This window comes from Protopterus annectens, chromosome 1.part0 (genome assembly GCF_019279795.1).
Source record: "Protopterus annectens isolate FY-2018-M chromosome 1.part0, PAN1.0, whole genome shotgun sequence".
NCBI lineage: Eukaryota > Metazoa > Chordata > Ceratodontiformes > Protopteridae > Protopterus > Protopterus annectens.
Window position 1 is genome coordinate 739,868,202 of NC_056725.1, and position 10,237 is coordinate 739,878,438.

Genomic DNA, 10,237 nt, shown 5'->3' on the forward strand with positions numbered 1-10,237 from the left:
AGGAGGAGCGTGTACAGACCCAGGGTTACCTACCAGGGGCTACATGAGCTGGGGATAGTGGAGCACTATAGGATAGACAGGGACATCCTACAGCAAATTGTTGAGCTGTGCTGGCCATGCCTCACACATAGAACCAACAGAGGGGAACCCATCCCAGTGGATACCAAGGTATGTGTAGGCTTAAGAATACTAGCCACAGGTACCTTCCAAAGGCCAACTAGGGATATCATGGGGATCTCACAGGCATCAGCATCCAGGGTACTCCACCAGTTCCTGGATGCCATGTCAGCACATGCCAGTGAGCACATATATTTCCTCAACACCCATGAGGCATTGACCAGCAATATGCATTTCTTCCACCAAATAGCAGAATACCCTGAGGTAGTGCGTGCTATAGATTGCACGCACATACACATCAAAGCACTACCTGGTGAGCAGGGTAGGGTCTACATAAACCGCAGGGGTTTCCCCTCCATCAACTGCCAGGTCGTGTGCGATGCCCAGGGCATTTTAATGAATGTGTGACACATATGACACAGCTGTACCAGAGATTTGCCAGTGGGGACATCTCATATGGCCACCTAGTGGGGGATGCTGGTTATGCACTGGATCTGTGGCTGATGACACCCATAAGAAATGCACACACACCTGAACAAGAACTTCATAATGAGGCACACGCACAAATGAAAATCATAATAGAGAGTGTATGTTTGGTCGTTTTATGGTTCAATATGTCGAGTGATCCATCGCTAAATATGCCAAGGATTTTTAGGCAAGACTTGCTGGATAAAAATCAAACAACAATGGAGCAATTTACAACTGCATTAGGGGATGTGGACAATGTTTGTAATACACAGGATCAACAGGTGATATTTTGGAAGAAATTCTTGCAGAGAGAACAGCAAAGACGTTCTGGTAATCCTTTTTCAAATGTGGGGCAAAGTGCTAATAAGTTTTTACCTGCGGAGATGAGAGAAACATTTAACAAGCTTGATAAATTAATGGCTAAAGAATTAGCCGTTCATTTGAACTGTCTTAGCTTACAAAGATACATAGAATTGGACATTACACCTAGAGGCTTGCGAGCCTTTAAGAATCCAACTACTCCTTTTGATTTAGTGGATGAAGTGGATAAAGTTTTTCAAAAAAGGTGGGTAGAGGCTGCCCATCGTTGTTCCATAGAATGGGTGGCTATTCTAGTGGAACGTGATAAAATAAAACAAGAAAAACTAAAAACTGAAATAAACAATGTTTGTGAGACTTTACTGGAAATGGCGGGATTATCGCGTATGGAACTGTGTCTAAAGGATATACAAAACAAATTGATAGATATGGAAAAGGAACTTTTGAACGTTAAAAAGTACAAATTAAATCGTGACATCAAGGATTATGCTGGGGGCTCGGCTTTTTCTCGTCCAATCAACAACGGCAAGAATAGCCGTCGTTACGTCAGATTTGCAGACGAAGAAAATAGGTCTGAATATGGCGGGCATAACACTACATCAGATGCCTCTATGGATTGGGATAGTGAAGTTGGAGAAGGTGATAATGACTATCCAGGGCTACCGGCAGCTCAGAATCCAGAACAACTGCAGAATTCCTTTCGGAAGAAGAGATGGTCGGAATATGGCAACAGAAACGAACCTAGGGGTAACACCACAGGAAATGAGAATAGATGGAGACCAAATGCAGAGACATTGGGAACTGTACAGAGGTACAAACGTTTCAGGAGAAACTGATTTTGTACTATGTGATTCAGTGAACGTTAACAATGTTGTTAATAATTATATTATTAACTAATATCAGTGATGCTACTATTTCGGCATTAAATCATGGCCTTAAATATGTACCTACGGTTTTTCCTAGGTTGCATGTTTTGAAAGGTGAATTCTATCGGTTTATACGTAAGTTAAATTTGATGTACTTTTTTACAATTAATCGTGATGAAGGTACTTTATCTAACAAGTTTAATGAGACTAATTTGTATGATAATAGTGATTCTGATGATAGCTATTATTCATGTGTATCCGACAATGATAGTTCTATGGAACCTAATGCATATTGTCGTTTAGACACCAGTGAAATTAAGGTCATTAGTACTTTTTCACCGTCCTTCCAACATGAAGGTATAAAAAATTTTTCAACAATGATTAATTTTGCAGCTGACAACATATATAGTGACTTTGATAGAAAAATAAGTAATATGAAATATAATTTAACTAAGAATGAATGGCTTGCTATTAAAGAATTAGCGTCTAATAAGGAAATTATAGTGATACCGGCGGATAAGGGTAATAAAATTGTGTTAATGCATTATACCCAATATGCTAATATGTGTTGGGAACATTTAAATGATAGTAGCACATATGTTAAATGTGAGATAAAACAATATGAAGAAGCTATTAGTAGATTTGAAAATCTTTGTTACAAAGGCTATAGGCTGGGTTACTTCACAAAGGAAGACATTTCAAAAAAATTTTCGACTAAAGGATGTGAAGTAGCTAAGTTTTACTGTTTGCCAAAAGTGCATAAAAAGTTAATGCATCCACCAGGTCGTCCAATTGTATCAGCTTGTAACTACTTTACGCGTAATATGGGGTTATTTTTGCATAGCTATTTATTTCCTTTTATTGTGAAGCAGCCTTCATATATTAAAGACAGTATAGATTTTTTGAACAAAATTTCATCTTTAACTTGGAGTATGGATATGTACTGGTTCACAGCAGATGTTAAGAGTTTGTACACAAGTATAGAACACAAGTATGGCCTTAAAGCTATAATGCAATTATTAGGTAATAGCCCTTTGTCTCTATATATTGTGGATCTTATAGATTTTTGTTTAAAAAATAATTTTTTTATTTTTGATGGACAATTATTTCACCAATTGAAAGGAACAGCAATGGGTGCGGCATTTGCGCCCATGTATGCGAATGCAATGATGAACCTTTTTGAGATGGAATTTTTGTACAGAACGAAGTTTTTTACGAAATATGTTATTGGTTATTATCGTTATATAGATGATTTAATTTTTATTTGTCAGGGTGGTGAATCAGAAATATGTCAATTTCAGAATGAATTACAAATGAATCAATTTGGTTTAAAATTTGATGGTTTCCAAGTTGGGAATAAAGTTAATTTTTTAGATATAGTTTTGGAAGGAAATATAAATGGGAGGGTGGTGACAAAAATATTTCGAAAATTTGAAAATGACTTACATCTATTAGATGGTCGGAGTTGTCATCCTCCACATCTTCTTAATTCATTGCCCTATGGTGAATTTTTAAGAATAAATAGATTATATAGAAACAACAATACAGTTAATGATGAATTAGATAAAGTAGCAAATATATATATTGAAAGGGGCTATGATGCTCATGAAGTGATGTCTTCGCTAAATAGCATTAAAAATTATAATCAAGATGCTAATCAAATACAGAAGCGAAATGACAAAAAGAGAACATATATTTGTTCTAAAGGAGATGAATTAAAAAGATTTTTATGGTTATAACTTATGATTTACTTTCTACAGAAGTTAGTAATATGATAAAATATTATTGGAAATCATTATTTAAATATAGAGAATTAATATCAATTTTTCCTAAAAATATTACTTTTTCATATAGAAGAGGGAGAAATATAAAGGACATGTTGGTTCATGCAGGTTTTTCAACACCGAAGTTAAATATGGATGTTAATATGTATGTTAACATAAAGGGCACATATTCTTGTGGTAAATGCATCTCCTGTAAGTATGTGAGTAGGAGTTTCCAATATATTAATGGTAAACAATTTTATGCCATGGGACTCTACTCATGTAATACAGAGAGAGTAATATATGCATTGAAGTGCCCTTGTAATATGTTTTATGTGGGGGAAAGTAAACGGGCTTTTAAAGTGCGATTACAGGAACATTTGAGGGACATAAAGCATAGTAAAGTATAAAGTCCAGTTGCCACACATTTTAAAAAGTTTCATAATGGTGATGCTAAGGGCTTATTAGCCACAGTTTTAGAAAGTTTAAGTGTTTGTGAAAGTGAAGAAAAAATAAAACAAAAATTGTTGTATAAGGAAACTGTTTTTATACTAAAGTATGACACTTTGCAGCCAAGAGGCATGAATTTAGAGTGTAACTGGAGAATTTTTAATGGTCAGTTGTTTAATTGATAATTGAATGTTTTAATTATTCTATTAATGATATGTATAAAAAGGTTTGCTAATCTTTTGAAGTTATTCTCCTTGAAGAAGAGCCTAGAGCTAGGGGATTTGTGTGCAATAAAACTTTTGGTGCTGGATCTATGGTCGTTTTTTTCATATTAGTGGCTTTCTTTCTTTGGTCGTTTTATGGTTCATAATAGAGAGTGTGTTTGGGATGCTCAAGTCACGGTTCCGGTGCCTGGACATATCTGGTGGAGCCTTGCAGTCCTCTCCAGCTACATGTACACAGATTTTCATTGTATGTGCCATCCTACACAATATGATCTTGCAGAAACAGCTGCAGCAGGTACAGCATGGGACAGGGCCACACGGCCCCCAACCATTCCAAAGGCCTGCACAGGCACAGAGTGACTCGGAGGAGGAACAACCTGAGCCTGCCCATGTAGTCAGAAGGAAGTGTGCCCAGTATGCCCAGGCTTTGGCAAAGAGGCAACGCATAGCACATACACTGACACAGTAGGAACCCAGGGAATGACACCTCTCTCTGACTCGCACATACAGCAAAAGGGAAGCCAAACAAAACACTACCTGTGCTTTACCATGTATAGGGAATGTACTATATGCATTCAACATAGTCAGCCCTCCAGCACCATCCTCAGTACTGGCACAGCCACACGTAAGTCACTCATCCTATCAATTGCTCAATAGAGTAGTATGTTCTGCTAGTTGCTGCTATGGTATGGATGTGAGCATGCAAGGGAATCGGGTGGCTGAATGGGATGGCAGCAGATAGTGGACACCTATATGGGCAGCATGAAATCCATAGCAAATACTGGTGTCAACAAAGTAGGCAGTACTAGACAAGGTGACAAATCTCACAGCAGTACATGTAGTGGCCCAAATGTGTGTCCATAGGACACACACATGCATGGCAGTGAGGTTCACATACCCACCACCAGCCTCAGCCAGCAGGACAGGTGTAGATGACCATAAAGAAAGGCTGTGCTAAGGCCTCCAATTAATGGCAATGGTGAACAGCCCCCCTCCAGACCTACACAGACAGACTACAACAGGTCAGGCAGTTGTATGTTAGTTCTGCAGGGTATGAAGTCTGAAACTGAAATGTAGGTCAATAAAACCTAAGATCTGTACTCTACTGATATGCCTCTAGTCTGCATGATAGGTCAGAATACAAAATGAAATGGAAGCCAACAGAGTAACTGAAATACCAGTACAGTCATAGCAAATGTTTACAATTGTCAGGTGTGCCCCCTCCCCCCACAATCCTATGTAGAAATGCAGTAACATGTACGAGTGAGGTTAATAACAGTGGAGCACAGATTACCTGAGCTGGCCCAATTTACAGGATAGATTGTTGCATGTGTACAATATGCAGGGCTCTGTGTGTTAGGTTGTTGTGTGTTGTACATTGTGTGGAAGTGGTCAGCATGTAGGCATGGAGGTTTGTGTCCTGGTGGCCTATGGCCAGTACTGTGAATGACAGGGCCATGTTCTGACAACTGCTGTGCCAACCACAATGCATCCCAGCAAGACCCAATTCAGCAGTCATCCATATCATTGTTCAGATGTCAATATTTGTCACCGTCTGAAAGATGGACATGCCATGAATGTGGGCCCAGGCATACACGCAGTACACAGGTGGAAGTACTCTAGACAGAGTACATAAAATTTAACTGTCAGCTGCACACAACATTGGAATTTTAGAGACAGGTTAGCAGCACATTAGTTGTCTGTGTAGTATGGAATACTGATGTATTCTGACCAATCACTGGCAGACCACAAAAGGCACAGTTATGAAGTAATGAGAGACTGCCTATGTCCCTGCACAAGGCTGCATAAGGGTAGTTTCCCAGGTATATCTGTGAGTCAGCTGCAAGAAGCTTCCATATCACACATGCACTCAGCTCACCCCACCATCATCCACAGGTTTATCATAAGTCATATTCCTGCTGCTGGGAATGAGTACAGTATGACCTCCAATTCTGTATGGGAATACCCACAGAATTCAGCATGCTGAAGACGTGTCCTATGCAGGTGTGTCCCTAGTTGTAAGCAGCACCCTGCCAGCATCCAAACCAATAGATTAATATGGACAGGAACTATTGCCATTAACACCCTGCACACTTACCCTGTCACCCCAGGGGAATCCAATGTCTTGCAGCCTGGGACTGTATGAGTGACAGAATGCACTGGCGTGCTACAGATGGCCTGCATCACTACCAAATGCCCTACAGTCCTCTGTCAAAGAACTGTACCTCACCCATACTGCCAATGTATGTTATCTCATGGGGTCCCAACAAACAACATAACACAGTCCACAAAACACAAATGCAAGGCCATGTTGACTAATCCCAGTAGCATGCCCACCATGTCCTACTGCATGTACTGTGGACCAACCCATAAATAACGCAGGGATGAAGGGACAACTATAGGGATACTTTGCAGATATCACTCGCATAATGTTAGGAAGAGGATAGAATAACAGAGTGGGAGGTGTAGAAGCATGGACGCCATGGAGTGTGTGAAGTCTGAAACTTTAATGTGTGCCCATACTACCCCTGCCTGTAAACCCAGTAATGGGTGGCTACAAACCCACTCGTAAACCACAATGTGAAGGGGAACTGACCAGATATATGAACCATGCCTCTGGGTAACCTAGGTGAATCTGTACAGCTGAGAGGTATGGCCACAGCAGGATATGGCCATTCTGTTATGATGATAGATGTACAAGCAGGGGATCCTCAGCCACTACAGTACCAAGGTGTGGGTGCTGGACCATTTACACAGATCCATCAGCAAGCGTCTGCAGCTACCCCTCCAGAATGGCATGAGTGTGCAAGAATATGTAGACTGCAGGCCACAATACTGGACATAGCTTCATTCATCTTGCATTTCCCAGGAAACAACTATGAGCAAATAAATATATCTGTCAGTAGCCGATGACATAATACATCACAGTGAAAAACAGTACATATCTGAATATCTCTGCTACCACCAACTATGTAACACAAGCAGCACAGACAGCAATAGTTACAGTATCCCACTATCTTTCACCCATTGTGAGTCCATATTGTCAACCTATCTACAGATATCATGCAGAAACAGGTTGCTAGCTGTAGGTGTAGAACACAAAATTCTGCACTGGAGTACAACCTACCTGGAATGGATTCACACGCTCACTACAGAAGGCTATACTGGGCATGCTCCTACACTTAGAGAAATGAAGCCCATGTCTGACAACAAAATACAGAAGGTCATACTGGGCATGCTCCAGCACTTAGAGAAATGAAGCCCATGTCTGACAGAGAAATGAAGCCCATGTCTGACAACAACAGTGGAAAATACATATCTGTGAGTTGCAGATGTCTGTGCACACACGCCACATTGCACACCATTCATGCTTTGCACACACATTGGATAGGAATACTCTCACATATCCAAGGCCAACACACTATAATAGGTCAAACATGCACACACAGAGATGTGGGGAATAAAGAGGCAGACAGTGACAAAGAGATTGCCATCATGAGGCCTGTCCCATCCACCACACATCGAAATGGCCAATATCACATGATGTGCTGATGTCAATCACTGTATACATTTGCTTTTGGCAGCCCTCAGCCCTATAGTGTCTGTGGTGCTTGTGATAACTGTGTAACATGACAGTACAAGTCAGTATTCATCTAGCATTTGTATACCCAGTCCTGTCAAATGTAAAGTTGTGTGTGACTGAGTGTTGTGTGTGTGTTTCCAGAGGAATAGTCTATGGCCCATTCACACACATTGCACTTTCCATAGCCCATGTTAGCACTCATGCTGATGTCAGTCACCTTGAAATAACCCTCTGGCCAATTATCAGCCCCATAATCTCCATGGTGCATGCAATAACTGCTTAATACTATAATGTAACATACTAGTTAGGTAGGAGTTCTAATCCCTGACATGGAAACTGTGTGTAGTGATTAATGATTTTGATGCCATTCACAGTCACTACACCTCCAATTGCCCTACTTTAGCAAGCCTGTTGATATCAGTCACCTTGAAATACCCATTTGGATAAGGGCCAGCCCTATAAGCTCTGTGGCACAGGTGATAACTGCATAATGCTATAGTGTAACATCTGAGTTAGGTAGGAGTTCTAATCCCAGACAAGGCAACAGTGAATCTGTGTGTGTGTGTGTGTGTGTGTGTGTGTGTGTGTGTGTGTGTGTGTGTGTGTGTGTGTGTAGAGGTTAATAATTTTGAGGCCATTCACAGTCACTACACCTAACATTGCCCTACTTTAGCAAGCCTGCTGATGTCAGTCATCTTGAAATACCCCTTTGGACAAGGGTCAGCCGTATAAGCTCTGTGGTGCGTGCGATAACTGTGGAATGCTGTAGTATAACATACTAGTTAGGTAGGAGTTCTATTCCCAGACATGGCAACTGTGAAACTCTGTGTGTGTGTGTGTGTGTGTGTGTGTGTGTGTGTGTGTGTGTGTGTGTGTGTGTAGATATTAACGATTTTGAGACCATTCACAGTCACTACACCTCTCATTGCCCTACTTTAGCAAGCCTGCTGATGTCAGTCACCTTGAAATATCCCTTTGGTCAAAGGCCAGCCCTATAAGTTCTGTGGTGCATGCAATAACTGTGTAATGCTATAGTGTAACATACTAGCTAGGTAGGAGTTCTAATCCCAGACATGGCAACCATGACATTTGCATGTGTGTGTGTGTGTGTGTGTGTGTGTGTGTGTGTGTGTGTGTGTGTGTGTGTGTGTAGAGATTAATGATTTTGAGGCCATTCACAGTCACTACACCTCCCATTGCCCTACTTTGGCAAGTCTGCTGATGTCAGTCACCTTGAAATACCCCTTTGGAGAAGGGCCAGCCTTATAAGCTCTGTGGAGAATGCCATAAATGGGGAACAATGTAGTAGCAGTTAATGCACAGGTATGGGTTTGAATCTCATCTGTGGCAAGTTTTTGTTTGTATCTCAAAGATTGTGGCCCCATTTGTAGCCAGTACACATCTCAGAGCCTGACTTTAGCAGTCCTGCAGATAGAAACCACCTTACAAATACCCATTGTCAACCCTAAACCATGTTGGGTCAGTGGTGTATGTGGTAAATGCATAACATAATGGTCCATAAAGATTATTAGATAGAGGTTTGAACTTCCCTCTGGCAAATGTAAATTTGTGATTAGGGTAAAATTATTTTTGGGATCTCTTACCCACTACATCACCCAATGCCAGTGTTTACAAGGACTGGTGATGTTCCTCACCTTAGAAGTACCTTGGGACAACATCCATCTGATAAACTCCATGGCGCATGCGATAAATGTGATACACTGTACTAACAATACATCGCTAGATAGGGATTTGAATCTCAGTACTGGTGTGTGTGTGTGTGTGTGTGTGTGTGTGTGTGTGTGTGTGTGTGTGTGTGTGTGTGTGTGCGTATGTGTGCATGTGTGTGCGTGTGTGTGTGTGTATGTGTGTGTGTGTGTGTGTGTGTGTGTCTGTGTCTGTCATCAGTATCCTGTGAAGAGGTTGCTGTGATTGTGTAATGACAAGATACATTGTGGGGTGGATTTTGCTAAATTATTATATTGAGGACCTATTATATGTCACAATGTCCACCTTACAAGGACAACAGATGTCAACCACCGGACAGGCTGGTGTAGACAATCCATAGCCCTACATGTGACATCATGGATAGGTGAACAATATAAGCAACCCTTGTATTATGCAGAGAACACTCTCCACCCATGTCTCATACATAAACACACTTGGCTAGGCAACAACCACTATATTGGTAGTTCCCTGCATATTGCCTCACAGATAGTAACCATGGTGTGATTGCAGTGGACTACATGTCTGTTGACCACAACAGTGCCACTGACATCAGAATGTACTGTGATGTGTAACATCTCCTAACTGAGTGTGTATCCATCAAGTAAAAGGACATGGCACCCTGTTCCATCCCTATAGTAGGCAAATAAATGCTTACAGTGGTCCTTTTTCTATGTTCCCCACTGGATGCATGCAACAACTATAGAGTCTGCAAATTTAACC